This window comes from Camelus dromedarius, chromosome 34 (genome assembly GCF_036321535.1).
Source record: "Camelus dromedarius isolate mCamDro1 chromosome 34, mCamDro1.pat, whole genome shotgun sequence".
Classification (NCBI taxonomy): domain Eukaryota; kingdom Metazoa; phylum Chordata; class Mammalia; order Artiodactyla; family Camelidae; genus Camelus; species Camelus dromedarius.
The window spans coordinates 125,885-146,767 of record NC_087469.1 but is presented as its reverse complement, the minus strand read 5'-3'; the positions used below and the strand labels follow the sequence as shown (position 1 = coordinate 146,767).

Below are 20,883 nucleotides of genomic sequence, written 5' to 3'. Positions count from 1 at the left end.
TACAGCTGTGTGTGTTTGTCAAAGATGATTCATAAAACACAGCTCATCCCTCAACTAACTGAATAAAATACTAATGCATATCATAATAATAGAACTTTAAACACACACACAAACCTTCCTAAAAATGACACGCAAGTCTACCATTATAAATGGTTATATTCATGACTACAGAACTTTCACTGAAAATGAGAGACTACTCTTGAGGTAGACTGAAAGAAGAACACAGTATTCATGACTATGCTATTCACTAGTGAGTTCCGCTAAGTCTGGCTCTTCAAAGCACAAAGATGAACTTAGAGGACCCATATCCATGCAAGAATAATCATTACTTGAGGAACTGCTTTATACTCCTTATAAATAAGATTCCTGGCCTCAAACAGTTCCACATCCCTTCTCCTTTATAACTGACTACTTTTTTCACATGGGGAGAAAGCAGTATCAAAATTGAAGCATGGGTTTGTTTTGTTGTTGTTGTTTATTATTATTTTTTAAACTTAAAAATGCACCCTTTGGCTTCCTTTTATTTCTTGAGGATTACATGAAAGGTGAACCATACAGGGAAGTGTCCCAGCCAGGTCCCTTCCTGGGGGCGCCGGCGAGGCTCCCTGCCCTGCCCTCCCCAGCGGCTTCTCCGCGCCTCCTACCTGCCGTCTGGCTTCCTCTCTGGCCATCTGTCCATCCATCCTATTCGCGGAGCCAGCAGAGGCCCTGCTTGGAGGAGGTCATGAAGCTGTTCTCAGTGCAGAGGACGACGAGGGCGCCAGCAGCGAGGAGGCCTGACCGGTGGCCGTCCTGGCCTCAGTCCGCCACGCCTCGCAGCAGCTCTCGGCGAGCCGCGCCCGCTGGGGTCCGAGCCATGCCACACGCTCTTCTGGGGCCAGGCGGGTGCTGCGCTGGCCGCCCGGCTGCGGGCTGCTGAGCGCGACCAGGTGGAGCACCGCCTGGAAGTCCGGGGGGGGGGGGGGGAGCCGTGGGGGGGGGGGTGCTGGCCGGAGGTGCACATAGGAGCAATGGTGCGGGGCTCCGGGTAGGGCTGGGGGTCCGGCAGGCGTGGGGGCTTGGCTAAGCTGTCGTCTGCCCACCAGGGCCGCCTTGTTGCTCGAGGGAGCTCCCGGTGGGGGTAAGGGTTGCCCTCATGCCGCTGCACCCCTGGGGGCTGCGAGGCGGCCACCTCTTTGTCCGTCCCACGTGGGCGTGGTGTGCGGGCCCCCAGTGGAACATTCTGGAAGCCGTTCCGCACCCGGACGTACAGCTCCTCCCTCTCAGCCACAAAGATAAGCCAGCCCTCTGGCACCTCGGGCACCTTGTCCAGCATGGTCTGGTACGTGGCCCAGACCCTCACCCTGAGGAGGCACCCATGGACCCTGGGGGGCCTGGGGGTCCGAGCAGGCCTGGGGGGCCCAAGAACTCTGAAAGTCTGCCTGTAAAGGCCTTGGAAGGAAGGAGGTCCTGGGGGCCCCTGGCGTCCCTCGTAGTCGATGCCAGGGGGTCCCTGAGGCCCAGGGGGCCAGGCTGGCCCCAGATGCTCTCTCCCTTGGGACCCAGAATCCCAGGGTATCCTGTCACCCTCCATTCTAGGAGGCCCCTGGTACCCTGGCAATCCTGGGTGTCCAGGGCAGCCAGACTCCACGAATGCGTTGCTGTCATAGACAGGTGTCCTGGGAAGGCCCGAGGGTCCTGGGGGCCCAGGTGGGCCAGGCGGACCCCTCACGCCGAATCCCACGCTGGTGGCTCCCTGCTCCCCCTTCTCCCTTTTCAATCTGTACTTCCCTGGGGTGACCCGAGAAGCGTAGGTTTTAAAACAATTAAAATTAACACTAACTCAAATAACTTTATGGACTGATTTCACGTCTGCTAACTCTTTTTTGTCTTTAATATGACCCAATGAGTTAATTGATGTTAATAATTATATGTCCTTGGGAAGGGCAAACTGGAACTTAAAAGAGATACCACATATTATATAATTCCATTTATATGAAAAGTCCAGAACAAACAAATCCATCGAGAACAGTAAGTAGATTAGTGGTTTCCTATGGCTGGGTAGGACAGGAGGAATGAGGAGCAGTGACTGCTAAAGGTCACAGTGCTTCTTTTTGGAATGATGAAAATGTTTTGAAATTAAATAATGATGATAGTTACACAATTCTGTGAGTATAGTAACCCTAAGGAACCTTGATTTGTATACCTTTAAAAAGTGTGAATTTTGGTATGTTAATTATATATCAATAAAGCCGTTATTAATTTTCTTATTAAAAAAGATTGCATATTCAGTTAAGGGCAAAATTAGAGTTTCAATACATATCCTTGGGCTCCAAGGAGCCCGCTAGCAGCTATTGGGTTAGGCACATAATTTTGTCAGTAGAATGTAATGTGAAAAAACAAAAAATAAAAAACTCATCAGTTATCAGAGTATGAACTTAGTCATAGAGATTATTAACCATGACTAATTCAAGCACAGATTTCCTTATGTTCTCCCAAGATTGTAGAATTCGGGTGGACATATGGAGTTTCCTTGGGTGCCAGCCTTCTGCTATCTTAGCCATAGAATGTAGAAGCTCATGGTAGTACTGCCTTGGCGCCAGGATGTGAGGAAGCCTGCCTGGGTGTTGTATATACAAGACAAACAGGATGTGGGTGAGTGTGGGCAACTCAAAGTCAGCCACCTCTGAGAGTTTGTTGTTAAAGCAAGAGAAAGTTTGGAAGAATAACTTCACCAAATTTCACTCTACATCTCACAAAGCCAGTCATTCTGAGTTCAAGGTCATTGCATTGGGAAAAAAGCCAAATTAACCCAGCATCATAATTCCTCAATTAATAAAGCCCTAACAGTTTAGTCAAATGTGTTATAGTGTCCAAAATCTATTAACAAAATTATAGAACAAATAAAATGTAAACTGGAAACTGACAAGATCTAAGGTGGTCATAATTTCAAAAAATAAAAATAACAAAATACTTCCTCTCTCTTTATAAACCATAGCTAAGATTGACCTTGGAGTCAGAAAAACCTGGATTTAAATTCAACCTTTGCCAGTGAATGCTGTGTGACACTGATAAGGTGTATACGCAGCTCTCTAGGGCACCGTAGAATGGAGATAATAATACTTACCCAGCAGAATTGTGGCAAAGGTTAAATCAAATAATATACATCAGCAGTTCTCAATCAAGTATGATTCTGCTCTCCATAGGTCATTTGATAATATAGAGTATAGTCACAGTGAATTATTTGTTGAACATTTACTGTAGTCATATATTGTATATAAGAAAAATAGAAAGGATTAAGTCTTTGAGATCATAATTATACCAGAAAATACTAAACAGATAAAAAAAAAGAGTTTAGTAGTAGTGCGTGAGAAAAATACATCATTAAGAAACAAGAAGTGGCCATCAATTTCCAGAATGGCAGTTACCTCAGTGAACCTCTCTCCCTCTAAAACAATGAAAATATAAACAAACAAGCAAAAGATTGCAATAAATCATTTTGGAGTGTGGGCAATTAACCAAAGCCACAAAATAAACTGAGGATCATCTATCTGAGAGAACTGCTGAATCTCAATAAGACAGCACAGTCTGTAACATTTTCCTTAGGGCCATTTCTATCTCCTTTTCCTCCACAGCACAGGAACTTAGTGGTCAAAAGCCAGTCAAATTACAGACAACAAAGAGATCCTATTGCTTTTTGAGCTCTGTAAAAAGTATCCTACATCACAGCAAAATTAAACTTTTGTCCAAATTTGTAGATCTCTGGAAAATGGATATTCTCAAAGTGGATAGCTATTTGATTCCACTCAGAGCTCAGCTCAGCAGGCAGAGGGAGAAGTGGGGAACTTTGAAAAGCTTCTACATATCCCTAGGAATGAAAAAGGCTGAGCACAGGCAAGGCTCTGAACACCCAGGAAAGACTTGAGAAAGGAAGACATCAGTCAGTCATCTTTTTCTGACTTTAAGGCCATGGTCAAGCAAGAAGTAAAAGCTAAATGTGCCTTGTAAATTTATGCCTTAGCAAAAACATGGAAGACATATGGGAAAGGCATTTAAGGAAATCTTCTGATCAATCATTGACTGATCACTAAACTATCCTGATCAAGGAATAATCCCCAGGAAGCCAGCCTTGAAATTGAAGACAAAGATTATTGATCAAAAGACAAATAGAAAATCTTGAAAACAGCAATAGAAAAAAGCATATGAAATACAAGAGATTCTCATCAGAAACCATGAAAGCCAGAAAACAATGCCATTGTTTTAAATATTTATTTAAATATTTAAAGTGTTGAACAACTGTCAGCTAATAATTCTATATACAAGTAAACTCTCCTTTAAAAGTAAAGGAAAATAAAGACATTACCAGATAAATAGAAATTGAGAGAATTTATTGCTAGCTGACCTTCTCTACAAGAAATACTAAAAGGAGACCTTCAGAATGAAATAAAAGGGCACTAGATGATAACTTGAATCCACATGAAGCCATAGAACATTAGTAAACTACATAGATATTATAAAGACAATACAAAGCACTTTTGTTTGTAACTCTTTTCTTCTATTTCAAAAGACAACTGCACAATGCAAAAATTACAGATTTGTTTTGATGTGTTTATATATAAAGATATAGTTTGTATGCTAATATTAATACAAAGGAAGGGTGAGGGAATGAAGTCATATTAGAGAAGTTTTTTGCGCACTATTGAAACTAAGTTAATAATATTCTAAACTAAATTGTTTTAATTAAGATGTTAATTGCAACTCCAAGGACCACTGGGAAATAACTCAAAAAGAAAACAACTAAAAATATATTAAGTGAATCAAAAAAGCAATTAGAAAGATACACTAGATAATATGTATTTAACATCTGAAAGACACAAATTGAGGAATAAAGGAACAAGAAAGACACAGGCCTATAGAAAACAAGTGGCAAAACACCAGATGTAAATCCTACCTTATTACATTAAATGTAAATAGATTAAACTCCAATCAGATGCAGAATTGGAGGAATGTGTTTTTGTATGTTCCAACTCTATATTGTCTACAAGAGACACACCTTATTTATTTATTTTTAAATGAAGTATAGTCAGTTTACATGTCAGTTATTTCTGGTGTACAGCATAATGTTCCAGTCATACATATACACATGTATATTTATTTTCATATTCTTTTTCATTATAGGCTACTACAAGGTATTTGGATATAGTTTCCTGTGCTATACAGAAGAAATCTGTTGTTTATTTTATATATACCAGTTAATTTTCACAAATTTTGAACTCTCAATTTATCCCTTCCCACTCTTCCCCCCCACCCCAGTTACCGTAAGATTGTTTACTATGTCTGTGAGTATGCTTCTGTTTTGTCAATAAGTTCATTAGTGACTTCTTTCTTTTTTTTAGATTCCACATATGAGTGACATCGTATGTTTTTCATCTCTTTCTGGCTTACTTCACTTAGAATGACGATCTCAAGGCCCATCCATGTTGCTGCAAATGGCATCATTTTATTCTTTTTTATGGCTGAGCAGTAGTCCATTCACATATATATCTCACATCTTCTTTATCCAATCATCTGTCAATGGACATTTAGGTTGTTTCCATGTCTTGGCTATTGCATACAGAAGTGACACACTTTAGATTCAAAGTCAGAAACCAGTTAAATGTTAAATATATCATGTAAGCAGTAACCAAAAGATAGTTGGGGTAATAATACTAATATCATACAAAACAGATTTTAATATACAAGTTGCTAGAGACAAATGACATTTTTTAATGATGAGATGGTCAATTCATCAGGATGATAGAAGGGTTATAAACTTATATATACCTAACAACAGTGCACCAAAGTGCATGAAGCAAAACCTAACAGAACTGAAGAGAACAACATACAATTTGACAATAATCTTTAGAGACCTCAATTTCCCAACATTAACAATGGAATTAACAAGGAAGCTACTAATGAACAAGAAGAATGGAAGATTTAAAAAACACTATAAATCAATTAGATCTAACAGACATACACAGATTCATAGACATAATTATATGCATCTCTATCTCTCTCTATAAAACACACCACTGAACAGCAGCAGAATACACATTCTTCTCAGTTATATGTAGAAACTATTCAGAAACATTCTCTAGGGTAGATCACATACCAGAAAATAAAACAAACCATAATAAATTTTAAAGGACTGAAGTCATATAAAGTATGTTCTCTCACCACAATGAAATTAGAAATCAACAACAGAAAAAAATTTGAGAAATTCACAAATATGTGAGAAATAACACATTCTTAAATAACCAAAAACATAAATCACAAGGGAAAGTAGAAAATACTTTGAGACAAATTAAAACAAAAACAAAAAATACCAAAATTTATGAGATGCAACTAAGCAGTTCTTTAGGAAAATTTGTAACTACAAATGCCAATATTAAAAAATCAAATTAATAACCTAATATTTCACCATAGGAAACTATAAAAATAACAACCAAATTAGACCCAAGGCACCCTGAAAGAAGGGAATTAGAGTGGAAATAAATGAGAGGGTTAAAAAACATAATAAAAGAAATAAGTGGACATAATTTTAACTTGATTAACCAAAGAAAAAAGAGATTCAAGAAAACACTCAAATTATTAAAATCAGGGAAAAAACAGGGTTGCTACTAACCTTAGAGAAATAAAAAGGATTATAAGAGAGTGTCATGAATAACTGTATGACAACAAATAATGTAAGTTAGATAAAGTGGACAAATTTCTAGAAAGTCACAAGCTCCTGAAAGTGACTCAAAAGGGATAGAAAATTTGAATAAATGTGTAACAAACAAAGAGACTGGGTTAGTAATTTTAAAACTTCCAACAAAGGAATGCACTGGACATATGTCTTTACTAATGAACTCTACCAAACGTTTAATAAAGAATTAATATGAAATTTTCACAAACTCTTCCAAAGCTAAGAGAGAGAACACTTTCCAGCTCATTCTTAGGCCAGTATTACACTTATACCAGAATCAGAGATACCATAAGAAAAGAAAATGACAGTCCAATATCTCTATAAATATATGCACAAAAATTCACAATAAAATACTAGTAAATCAAATCCCACAACATAAATAAGGATTATACACCATGGCCAAGTGAGATTTATCAGAGGAATGCAATATTGGTTTAGCATATGAAAATCAATCAATAGATGCAAAAAAACATTTGATTAAGTTCAACACACTTTCATCATAAAAACACTGAACAAACTAAGAATAAAAGGTTGAACTTCAACTTGACAAAGTACAACTATGAAAAACCCATAGTTAACTTCATACATAATAGAGAAAAGATTGAGCATGTTGCCACTATGATCAGTAACAAGACAAGAATGTCAATTCACCATTTCTATTCAACATTGTACTGGATGTTCTTTCCAGGATTATTGTGTAAGGAAAAGAAAGACATTCAGATTGGAAGAAGTAAAACTCTGTTTGCAGGTGACATGATCAAAGTTCTAACGAGTTTACTAAGAAACCATTAAAACTAATAAATGAGTTCAGCAATATGGCAGGGTATGAGAGCAAAGTACAAAAATCAATGATATTTCTATACATTAGGAAAGAACAATCTGAAAGTAAAATTAAGAAAACTATCCCATTTATAATTGAAGCAAAGAGAATAAAGTAACAAGAATTAAATTTAACAAAAGGGCAAGTCATATACTGAAAACTATAAACATAGTGGGAAAATATCTCATGTTCATGGATTAGAAGACTTAACATTGTGAAGATGATAATATTCTCCAAATTGATCTACAGATTCAGTGCAATCTCTATTAAAATTCCAGCTGTTTTTTCCCCAGAAATTGACAAGCTGATCCTAAAGTGTATATGTAAATGCAAGTGACCCGAAACAGCCAAAACAATCTTAAAAAAGAAGAACAAAGTTCTTTAAATAGATATGGATCTAAATGTAAGATCTAAAACTATGAAACTCCTAGAAGAAAAAAAGGAGTAAATCTTTATGAGTTTGGCTTAGGCAATGTTTTTTTATAACTGACACAAAAAATACAAACAAAAAAGAATGCATACATAAATTTGACTTTATTCAAATTAAAAAGTTGTGCATCAAAGAATATCATCAAGAAAGTTAAAAGACAGCTTACAAAAAGGAAGAGAATATTTGAATATTTTATGTCTGCCACTGGACCTGTATCTAGTGTGCATAAAGAACTCTTTAAATTTAACAACAAAAAGACAAATAGTCCAGTGGATTAAACAGGGAAAGAATTTGAAAAGGCCTACCTTCAAAGATGATATATACATGGTCAACAAACAAATGAAAAATGCTTAATATCATTAGTCATTTGGGAAATGTAAATCAAAAATCAAAACCAAAATGAGATATTACTTCACATCCACAGGAATGTCCAAAATTAAAAAGACAGACAAGAACAATTGAATTGTTCAAATTGGAATCTTCATACTTTGATATATTGCTAGTGATAATGTAAAATGGTGCAGCCACTTTGGAAAAAACAGTTTGACAGTTCCTCAAAAGTGAAAAATAGAGTTGCCATAAGACTCAGTAAATCCATTTCTTGGTAATAACTAAGAGAAATGAAAACATATGACTACACAAAAACTGGCACATGAGCATTTATAGAAACATTATTTATGACAGCAAAATGTGGAAACAACCTAAATTTCTATCAACTGATGAACTGATAAACAAAAAGTGGTATTTTCTTACAATGAAATGTTATAAGGCAATAAAAATGAAAAAATTGTTTATACATGCTACAATGTGGAAGAACCTTGGAAATATTATAAGTGAAAGAAGACAATCACAAAAGACCACTTGTTGTATGTTTCTATGTGTGTGACATGTTCACAGGAGTCAAACCCAGAGACGGAAAATAGATGAGTAGTTGCTAGAGGCTAAGGGTGTTGAAGGATAGGGAATGACTGTTAATAAGTACATGGTTTCTTTTTAGGATCACAAAGATGTTCTAAAATTAGATAGTGGTGATGGCTCCACACCACCAAGTATGTTAAGAAGCACTGAACTGTACACTTTAAAATGGGTGAAATAAATCTATCTCATAACATAGTAATAAAGACTCAAGATATGGAATGAATATAAAGACATAGAGAATCAAGGAAACTAGGAAAAACTGCAAGAAGTATAATATATATGAGCCCTTGAAGTGTGTGTGTGGTGTGTGCTGTCATCCGTATGAGCATCTATGACTTTCGTCCATCTGCCTGTTTGGAAGGCCTGCCATTTTTCTTTCCATCACCTAGGTCTTGAAAAGAACCGTTTGAACTGTTTGAGCCTTTGTATTTCCCAGATAAACTGGTAGTGTGGAAAACATATCAGAGGGGAGAGTATCAACTGAATAGGCTAGATTCTTAGTAAGACAAATACTAAGCTGAGGAATAAAATATATAAACTCAGTTAGCTGGAGTAGCATCTTGAGAGCTTTGACTTTCCCAATGCATACTTGGGAGAGTTAAAGGCAAGAGTCAAGTCACCATTCATCCACTAGATCATTCTTTCTTTCAGTGCTGCCTCCATCAAACTCCGGATGGAAGAACAGAGAGATAAGTCAGGCACCAATCTTGACCTTAAGATACTTATAAATCTGTAGGAGTTTATTAACCATGATTCTTGATAAAACTAAGTACTTTCAAACTTCAATTTCAAAAGCCCAGTATTGTCAGGGCTGAGTCTCCCTTTTCTCTCTTGGTTTATGGCACTTTGATCGCTAACAACAGCTCCATGCTCATATATTTTCAGGCATTTCCCCTTCCTTGAAAAGTTAAGAAATTGATTGCAGTGAAGTTTTCAGTGAGCCTAAATCATGTGCTCATCCTCCATGTGAAGTTGAGGGTGACAAGCATGTGAGTGGGAAGGACTAGGGAGGGTCAGGACATCATGAATGGCAGGCAGTTCCAGCATACCACATTTGCATTTCAAACTCACTATGGCTGGACGATAACTCATCTTCTGCATCGTCTCACCTTCCTTTCATATTCCCCTTTCCTGGTAACAACAGCATTTACTCCCCTTTTCCATTCAATTTTGTCCTTTTCTTTCAGCAATATCTCTAGTAGCTAATCTGTGCTGTTGACACTTGGTCCTGGAACTAAAACAAAAAATTAAAATTAAAGAAGCATTATTAAAAATTCCCCAAACTATACAGAGTGGGCCGGTGCACAGATGGTAAAAAAAAAAAAAAAAAAAAAAAAAAAAATTACCAAAGACCATGAGAATTTAAGAACAAAGGGAAAGTTTAATAAATAAACTACTACAGGCAACAGCAGGCCACACAGGTGAGAGGCGATTGTCTGCCCATTGGGGTGAACATACAGGGTCTCTTACTGGAGGAAGGGGCTGTGAACACAAGGAGTAGGGGGCTGTATGATCAATTCATGCACAGGTACCTGATTTATGACTCTGATAAGGGCAGGATGTGAGGCCCGTCCTCCTAGGGTATTGAGACAGGCTATTTCATGGGGTGGTTTAGTTTTATTAGGGTAAAAACACAGATCCAGAGAAGATGTTTTTATGTTGCAGAAATGGAGGTCTACAAAGGGTCCTGCAGTTGCAAGTAGGGTTAAGATATCAATAGGCTCCAGGCACATGAAGAGCCCAGGAGTAGGGGTCTTTGTAAACTTCAGAGTGCCAGCTGGCCCCACATAGAGGAGATATAAATAAACTGTCAAAATATGTTGTTTGTAAGATTGTAGCATTTGTTAAAGTGGAAACACAAAGAGAGAACTTTAAAGCATTCCTGAAAGACAAAATGAGACTTGAACAAAAAGAGACACCCCCTAATCTTAGATAGAATGACTGAACATTGTGGAATTGTTCATTCTCTGCAAATTTGATATGTACATTTAATGCAATACTTACTTAAAAAAAATAACAAGCTGGTTTTTATATAATGTGCAAGAACAAGAGTGAATTCTAATGTAAACTATGGACTTGGCATGATTATGTTGTGTCATTGTAGGTTCATTGATCTTAATAAATGTACCATTCTGGTCGGGCATGTTGAGAATTAGGGAGGCTATACATGTTTAGGGGCAGGACGTATAGGGAAAATCTCTGTACATCTTGTGCAGTTTTACTGTGAACCTAAAAATGTTATAAAAATTAAGAGCAATTTAAAACGCACTCTTTTTGGTATAGAGATACATGAGTTTTGGCAAATTCAGAGAATTATTTAACTACCATCCATAATCAAGATACAGCACATTTCTTTCATCCCCCCTCTCCCCACCAAAATTATCTCATGATTCTTCTAGGGTATGACTGAAAAGTCAGTCCCTCCCTGTCCTCCCCTGGTAAACACAGGAAATCCATAATTGTTTAAAAGTATCTATTTTCTTGCTCTGTTTACTGAAATGTCCTGGCAATAATAAGCACAATCAGGGTAACAATTTACATTCCTAGAGCCCAGATTTTGTTTCCTACTATTTATTCCCTAATAAAAGAAAGACCTCTTGAAGAAATTACTGATTTGGGTCAGAGAAAGTACAAGATGAGTCTACGATATACTATTATGCCAGAAAGCAAAGAAGTGCTCACACACTAATAAAGTTGTGTCAAAACAGCACAGGAGCCTGTCTGAAGGGACTTCCATTAACAACATATGGGATATTTTGAGAATCAAAAAGAATAACTAAAATTATTCTTGAACAGAAAAAGAAGAATTCATGAATCCAAATTAACATGCATCCACATACAAAACATTTGGTAGAAAGCCATTTGGAAGTAGCTCATTAACATAATCCCATAATATTATCAAATAGACTACATGTTACTCACAAAAGGAAAACATGTCTTTAAAATGAAGAGGCGTAGCCCTCTCCACCCTAACAGCATGCTACGTCTGCGCAGTGGAGCAGCCCAGCGTTGGTCCTGCATGCACTACTGCATCGGCAACGAGAGGGCACAGCGCTGCGTAACAATACTTCCTCCTGCAGCTTTTCACCTGGAGCTAGTCATGAGGAAACAATCAGACAAACTGAAATGGAGAACGTTCTGCGAGATACTAAGTCTGTTCAAAGAAATTCAATATCATAAAAATTAAGCAAACAAACAAAAAACCATTTGGCAGACAAGTAAGAAAATTTAAATACAGATTATATATTAGATAGTATGGCTGAGTTGTTTGTTTTCTTAGATGTGATTTTAGTAATAATGATGTTCTTATTCTGTCAAAGAATATCTTATTTTAAGATATGTTTGCTGACATATTTAGGGATAAAATGCCATGTCACATTCTTACTTTCAAATAGTTTTTTTTAAGTGTCTGTGTGTGTGTGTGTGTGTGTGTGTGTGTGTACATAGATCTTAGTGTGAATGGGCTCCTACTGGCCAAGTTTTATTTTCAGCATGAAAAAGAATAACAAAAGAGGCATGGCCAAGAAGGCAGAGCAGGAAGACCCTGAGCTCAGCTCCTCTGACAGGCACAACTACTTACAGGACAACCATCTATGAGAACAGCCTGGAGATCACTAGGAAATATTTCCTACGACTCAAAGCATAAACAAGAAACTGCAGTGAGATAGGTAGAAGGGGCAGAGAGGGGGTATAATCAAGACCCACACCTCTGAGGAGATGACCCACAAATGGTGGGATAATTATAATTTTAGAGATTCTCCCAAAGGAGCAAGGAGCCCATGTCCCATGTGGGCTCCCCATTTAAGGGTCTTTAGGACCTGGGAAGATAAGCCCCTAGAGTGTCCAGCTTTGAAGGCCAGCAGGGCTTGAATAAAGGAAATCCAGAAAGCTGTGGGAAACATAGACTCTGCTCTTCAAAGGCACACACAAAATCTCACACACTCTGAGACCAGCGTAGGAGCAGCAATTTGAAAGAAGCCTGGGCCAGATCTCCTTGCTGATCTTGGAGAGATTCCTGGAGAGGCCAGAGGCAACTGGGACTCCCCATGGGGACATAGGCACTAGCGGCAGCCATTATGGGGAGTTTGTTCGACCATGAGGACACTGATGCTGGCAAGCTCCATTTTGGAATCCTCCCTAGACAATTAGTGCAGGGGACTTACTTGCCCACCAGTGTGCAGGCACCAGCCCCAGGAACCCCAGGTCGCATAGCCAGCAGGCCCACTCTGTAACCAGCCTACCTAATATGTAGAAATAAAAACAAAATTAGGCAAAATGATGAGACAGAAGAGTTTATTTCAAACATATAAATACACATTTTAAAAACGGTTGCTTTAATAACAGTCTTCATGATACACCCTTAAAAAACTAAATTTTATGTGCTAGCAGTGGTGGGGGGGTTGTAGGGGAACTCAATTATCATAAAAATCACCCTTGATGAAGTTGTTCTTCATGCAATGAACACCCAGCAATAGAGAGATTGTAACGTGTCCAAGATTATGGACAGAAAGAAAAGACATGAAGAAAGAATGATGCGATCTTATTATCTATGCCTTATGCTACATGAGATTTCTTTTTTCTTTCTTTTACTTTTTAAAGAAACTTTTTCTTAAAATGTAACATATATATGCAGAAAGAGGCATAAGTCATAAACATATAGCTTTTTGAACTTTTGCAAAGTGAATGTATCTATAAAACCACCATCGAGATCAATAAACAGAATAATCTAACAGCTCAGAAGCCTCTCTACGAATAAGGTTTAAAACCCAGCTTGAGACTCATTCAGTGGATTTTTCCCCCCTATTTACCTAGCATATTTATTTATTTTTTCCCAGAGAACATTTAAAAACATCTTCATTTGTTTCAGAAACCTTGAAATGCACGTTGCATCCCACATCATTGTGCCTTTCATTCTTAGAATGCACCTGCCATACCAGAAGCCGTTTGTATGTTAACACCTTTTATTTGATTAAAGAACAGTCATTTGTTTAGGCTTTTACGGTCCAGCATCCATTCATTCCTGGCACCCTTAGATCTTCTACCACAGGAATCACAGACTCTCCAATTTTCAGTATGCATGCTTCAGGTGGAGTTGATGTCACTTCTGGCACTAAGGATGAGCATGTGACTCTGGATCAACCAATGAGATTATCACATCTTCTGGACATAGATTGGTTTATGAATCCAGTTAGAGCCCAAATGAGTGTAGTAAGGATTTTGTTAGGACCACTGGGAGAGGCACACTCACTTTTCTATTAGACTTGAACCTGACTGGGAGATATATATGTGTACATTCTGAGAGCCAATTTTGCCACTTCTGAAGAGTCACCCCACCTTCAGAATTTCCATGGGGTTGAATGAGACTTTATCACAGCCTACCTTCTCTTTCTGCCCAATCTTGCTTCCTTCTCTTCCCTTCTACGTGTATCCATTCCATGAACAATCCCTAATGAAACCACTGTACCCTAAGAAAATAATAATAGTAAAAATAATTCAGAGAAAACAGAAGCAAATGTAGCAAAATGTTAACAGTGAGTCTATATGAGGAGTATATGAGTGTACATTTTTATTTAAAGTTTTCTTCAGATTCAAAATTTTTCAAAATGAAAAATGAATACAAAGATACTGGAATAAAACTTAATAGAAGTGTAAATGAAATATGGCATAGTGAATTCCACAGGAGAGAAAACATTTTGGTTACAGCTAATTGATGTTTTCTGATTCTGTTAACTTCTTAGCTTGAGGTGGCCTAATATAATAGGCATCTTATGACTAAATTTCACATCCCTGATTCATATACACCATTAAAGATAATTTACCATAACATTCCATCTTCATGTTTAATCATTAGAAGTAGACTATAGTTGCGCTTTCCTATAAAAAAGCTCTTATAAAATTTTTATGAAACAGGAGTAGGAAAATAATTCCACACTTTAGAAAAACATTTGATGAATTGTTGTTGGCTTAGATACTCAGTTCCTTTAGGGCTCTTAAGAAAACTGACAACACATCAAGGGATAAAACAAGGTACATGTCAACCATTATTAGGCCTGTGTGTGTGTTCAAAGGATCCTTTTTGGGAGATATTGTCAAACAACCTCAGTGGAATCAGTTGTTTTATTTATTAAATGCTTCATCAAGTCTTTTTTTTTTTTTTTTTACATTTTTGAATTATTTATTTATTTTTAAAATTTAATTTTATTGAATTATAGTCAGTTTACAATGTTGTGTCAGTTTCCAGTGTAGAGCACAATTTTTCAGTAATACATGAACTTACATATATTCGTTGTCACATACTTGTTCACCATGAGATACCACAAGATCTTGTATGCATTTCCCTGTGCTGTACAGTATAATCTTGTTTATCTATTCTATATATACCTGTCAGTATCTACAAATTTTGAACTCCCAGTCTGTCCGTTCCCACCCCTCCTCCCCTGGCAACCAAGCCTAACAGGGCTGCCTGGTAGGTGTAAAGAAAGGCACCTTTGCCTGGAGGCACTGATATGAGATGGGTTAGCCCAGATTTAATGCTTCTAGAATTAAAGAGCCATTGCTATGCTATAGGAAAAAAAAATGCCTTGTCAAATTATTCCTTAATATTTTTTTTTTCACCCAGAATACTTGCACAAAATAAATCGATTCTTAGCCAATTTCATAAGCCAAACTTCTTTATTTATCCCTGCTCTACATCAGAATTGAAAGGTTGGTGAAAATAGGGAGGCATGAAAAAAAAACAAAGCGATATTTTTCCCAATTCTCCAGAAATGTTGAAGGTGGTATTCTTTAGTCTTGATGTGAATCAGGGGGGTTCACGTTCATCCAAACATTGATGTTTAATGTAATATTTTGGAGGGCTGTCTATATGGTTCATGGTCACTGGAAAGATCATTCCTGCCTTTACTGTTGTGTGAGAAATTTACATTTCTAATTTTAAAGTTCACTTTCTGAATTTCTCCTTGGCTGCTTTCAGCGATTGCTTTCCTTTCTGGTACAATCTGCATAAAGCTGCTAACCATCACGGAAACATTTACTGTTTTAAAAATGTGCTCACAGATCAAGTCAACTGCACATCTTTTGCATTCACTCCCTTTAACTTTTCAATTTCCCTCCTATAGCATTGCTATTTATAGATCATCTAATCTTTGAAAAGCTCAAACACCATGTATTTCAGGTAATGGAAATGTCAGTGGGACACTAAGTGGTAGGGCACACCTGACTAGAATGTTTTAATATAAGCTTCATTTCTTGATTAATTTTGTTGTCTTCAACCCTGAGCAGCAAAGTCCTAGAAAAAAATGAAAAATTAATAAAAAGACAAATCTGTTTGGTTTATTGGAAAAGTCTTGATTCTTAGATAAATTCTAGAAGCAAAAAGTTATGTAACTTAGAAACCATATATGGTATTACTCCATCTTGCATATCAAAGAATAGTCCTTCTGTATGTCTTTAATTGAAAGCCCTTAGTGGCTTTGTTTTCTTCTAATTGTGAAAAAGAAATCCATTCAGCTATTCTGTGAGGAAGGAAGCTTCTAGCAACTTTGGAAGATTGAAACCCAGCGAGATTAATAAAAGCTGAAGGATTTTTCAAGAACAATTTCTGTCTCCTGCCTGAATTCCACATGTTCTTCTGCCTGATTTGTATTTTCATCTTGTCTTTATTGTTCTTAAGTTGATTCTTCAGAAATGACCTGCAAAACCCACTTTCACTGAAATTACTTTCAAACTTGTTCAAGTAATTCAAAAGCACTTCAGTCGCAATCATTAAATAAGTAATTTTCATAAATAATCATAATTGAGAGTTTGATTCTTAAATTTCACCAGTGATGACTCCTATTTGGCTTTTCCTTTAAAGAAAGCATCCTTTCTTGCATAGAAAACATTTTCTTGATTTTAAGTAAATGAGCCAACTTATCCTAATTTGACTTACAAAAAAAAAAAAAAAGGCTTTTTCAAAACATCTCAAAATTAACTCCCTTCTTAAATCACTCTACTTGCATACAAGAAAAATTATTGTCAAGCACTATTCATGATATTTTCATTTCTCTTATTTAATTACTAAACAGTCTCAATATTTGTGTATCTAGTTAAAATCAACATTCAAAAGAAGTCTTACATATTTCATTGAGATTTTCACATGACGCTTCTCATAATTATGCAGATCTAATTTCCACTTAGGGTAGAATAACTGTTTTCACAGTGACAGCAAATACTACACAAAGTCTGTAGGAGGGACATACTTCTTCAACTAGGATATTCATGTACAAATGATTAGAAAAACATTATTAATATCACAGCAGCCAAGGCTATATAATAGGCCAGTAAAATGTTAAAATTTATTTAAATCATACTGATAAAGACATTTACTAAGCAGAAATATCAGTTAATTATCAAGTAATATGTTGTACATCAGAATAAATTCCTTGGGTGAACATCACATATAGAGGAATGCCACTCCTGAGAACTCCAGAATGGGTGTTTTTAAAACACTATTAGAGCAGCCTGAAAGAATTAAAACAAGGGTTCTGTGGTAATAGACAGCTAGAGCAAGTTTAAACATATTTTGAGTAAATTTTCTCAAAATGCATTTGTAGTTCAGAATTCAATGCTTGATATCCTGATGGCATGGCATTTGGGACAACAGCAAGTTAATTTTGTAGTATTTCTTCTGTGTTCTTCAGCGTATTGATAGAATAGCACCTGTTAGCTCAACATATACATTCACTTTCATTAAAAGGCCCCCAGGTTGCTTATGGATAGTCTACATTGTTCATATTTTCCAGAAGGATTGGGTACTGGTGATTCAGAGAGCAATAGCAGCCTCCACATGCACAAAACTGGAGCTAGGAAAGAGTTGGAAATCTTCAGTGAAATGTCAAAGTACATGGTTTAAATGTACTTAAGTTGATTCTTCAGAAATGACCCACAAAACCCACTTTTACTGAAATTACTTTCAAACTTGTTCAAGTAATTCAAAAGCCCTTCAGAAACCCAACTCAAACTACCTTAAGTTAAAATAAAAAGGTATTTTCAACTCATCTTACAGGGATCTCTAAGAGATGTCATGAGCTCCTAACACAGCTAGCTCTCAAGATTCAGATGCTATCACGAGACCTATTTCTTGAGGCCTGTTCCAGTCTCTGTTGGCCTCATGCCTAAACAGGCTTTCTCCCAGAGCAGCAAAGCTGACTCAGGGTGGCTCCAGATTTATGTAGCCTTTAGCACTCATGCTCTCCAAAGACTCAGGATTTTTTTTCCCTACTCTGTGAGTACAGGTTAATACTACCAAAAGGACTATTACTGGCTCTGCTTGGGTCATATGCCCATCACTGGTCCAACCACTGTGCTAAGAGAATGAGGTACTCTGTCTAGGCTTCCTAACACATCTGTGCAGGGGTCTGTGTACTAAAGAAGGGAAAGAGATGCTGAGGAAGCAAAAATAGGTGGGTAGGTGATTAATCAATGACAGACATACAAACAGACAGGTCAGTAATAGATATAAATGGATTGATAGATACATGTACATGATAGATATAAATAATAGAGAAAGAGATGGATATGATAGAGATATAGATTGAGAGATAGATAGATAAATAGATAAGAGAGAAAGAAATAACCCACCTTAGTAAAGCTATGTTTCTGGCTTTGAACTATACAGTCTGCTATTGAACCCATCTTTGAAAAACGTTATGTCTTTGATATTTTTCCATGACAGTTTTCATATTTCTCATATTTGTCTAGGTGTATATTTTAAAACCGAGTGCTCCATAGAGGTTGGAGCACAGCTTCAGAGTGAACATGTATGTTTTTGAATCCTCAGCCAAGGACTAGCTATATGACCTAGAGCAAGTTACTCAGCCAACTCTGAGCTTCAATTTTTGTCAAATATAAAATGGGAAAGATTATATTTACTTTATAAGGGATTTACAAAGATTAAATGGGATAATATAGTTAAATGCTTAGCAGAGTACCTGACATATAGAAATATGCCATTAAATAAATGTCACTGTCCTTAATACCATTAATACTACCATTATTATTATCTGATTTCCATATACATATTCTTGATCACCCTCTAAGCTTGTGTTAGGAATCACTAAACCCATTTACAATTGTTTAGGAATTAAAGCAAGAACATTGCTGGCACATATGCGTAAGTGACGCTATGATTATGCATTAGAGCCCTGGCCACCAGGGGCATAGTTTTCAGTGTGCACTAGCCAGGCAGAAGTGCCCATGCAGTCACGCAGTCGTGCTGAAGATTTTCACTTATGCACATTAAAGTTATAACAATGCTTGTCTTTGCCCACACCCACCTCTGTCTCACAGCAGTGCTTTAAAATGGACGTATGTGAAGTTTTAACAATGAAGGATGCCCATGATGAATATTTTCTCTTCCAGTTTAATTTGTCAAAGTTCTTAAAAGAAAGACAAAGATCATAAGGGTTTTTTTTGGTTTTTTTTGTTTGTTTGTTTTCTGTTTTTTTTTAGTGTGAAAAATATGCTTGAGCTGGGGAAGTGCTGCTTCCATAAACACTGAATGTGTAATTGCTGGAAGAGGTCTTTTCTTTTGGCAAATACATCATTCTACATTCAGATGGCGTTGCCCAGTCTAATTTTGAAACAGCTTTCCTTTTGGCGGAAAAAGTCAAACCTATTCATTGTAAATGTAATACAAAGGGCTTCTTTCATATTGTCTTATAAGAAGTCAGTTTTATCTTCCTTTCATTATTTGAAAAAAAAAAAAAAAGTCAGTTTTAAATTTGAGGTTCACTTCCTTCTAAGTAAATACCTTTTTTTCATCAGCAAAAAATGTCTGCTCTGAATTTAGTTAAATTGGTTCACTATTCTCTTTCCATTCTCTTTTCAGTTACCAATGTGGGAAAAGTTTAGTGTAAGCATTAATCTATGGACTAATGAGCAAACTCTGCCAAGTTTGTTTAATAACAGATGAATTTTTCACTTCATTTGGATGGGAAAAGGACGTACTTTTAAAACTTTTACCAAGTATATCACTGACTTTGTGAAAAATATTTTTCAGTGATCTGAATATGTCCAGAGAGTAGGATGCATGTGGAAGATTGAGATTGCAAAGGAAACAGGAATCTGATTTCCATGACATACCTGGAATTTCTATATGGATGCCCCCAAGGCAATTTCGTGCCATTGTAAGACACACTGAAATGATTATTGCAAAGTATGCTTTTTTAAAAGACTGGAAATATACTAAAATGCTAACATTGATGATCATTTTTTCAGTGATAATATAGATGATTATTTCTTATCATTACTTTTATGTATTTTCAGATATAATATATGAAAAATATAAAAAATAACCCAAATAGAGAAAAAATTTAAATCAAGAGGCTACTTTTCATAATTCAATGCAAATAAATTTAAAGTCTATATGAACTGGAAAATTACCAGGGATAATTTAATTTGCCAAAACAATTAAAAGTGTAACTAGACCAAATTCCCTATTCATTAAGATAGAATAACTGCATTTATTTAGCTCTTCTTTAAAGTCATTAAACAAAGCTTGAAAGTTTCATGACCAACAGTCTTTATCATCTTCTCCTAGATTTATTCCTGGAATCTTATTTTTCAAATTAATTTTTCAAATTTTTATACAATTTTTAAAGTTCCACTCCATTTACAGTTATTATAAAATATTGGCTATATTCCCCATGTTGTACAGTACATCCTTGAGCCTGTCTTGCACCCAAGAGTTTGTACCTCCCACTTCCCAACTCTTATATCGCCCTCCTTTTCTCTTCCCACTGCTAATCACTAGTTTGTTTTCTATATCCGTGAGTCTGCTTCTTTTTTGTTACAGTCACTAGTTGTATTTTTTGATACCACATCTGTGATGTCATCTCTGTCTGACATTTCACTTAGCTTAACACCCTCCAGTTCCATCCATGTTGCTTCAAATGGCAAAATGTTGTTCTTTTCTATGGCTGAGTAGTATTCTGGTGTGTGTGTGTGTGTGTGTGTGTGTGTGTGTGT

The 20,883-nt window shown here is 36.6% G+C and overlaps 1 long non-coding RNA gene across 1 annotated transcript in view; it reads right to left on the bottom strand.

Moving 5' to 3' along the window:
- Positions 1–13,179: 13,179 nt before the first annotated feature.
- LOC116150247 (uncharacterized) overlaps positions 13,180–20,883 on the bottom strand; it is a 116,896-nt gene continuing 109,192 nt past the window's right edge. The window contains exon 7 of the long non-coding RNA XR_010378882.1: positions 13,180–14,339. This is a non-coding gene — a long non-coding RNA (uncharacterized LOC116150247). The remainder of the gene's footprint in view (positions 14,340–20,883) is intronic.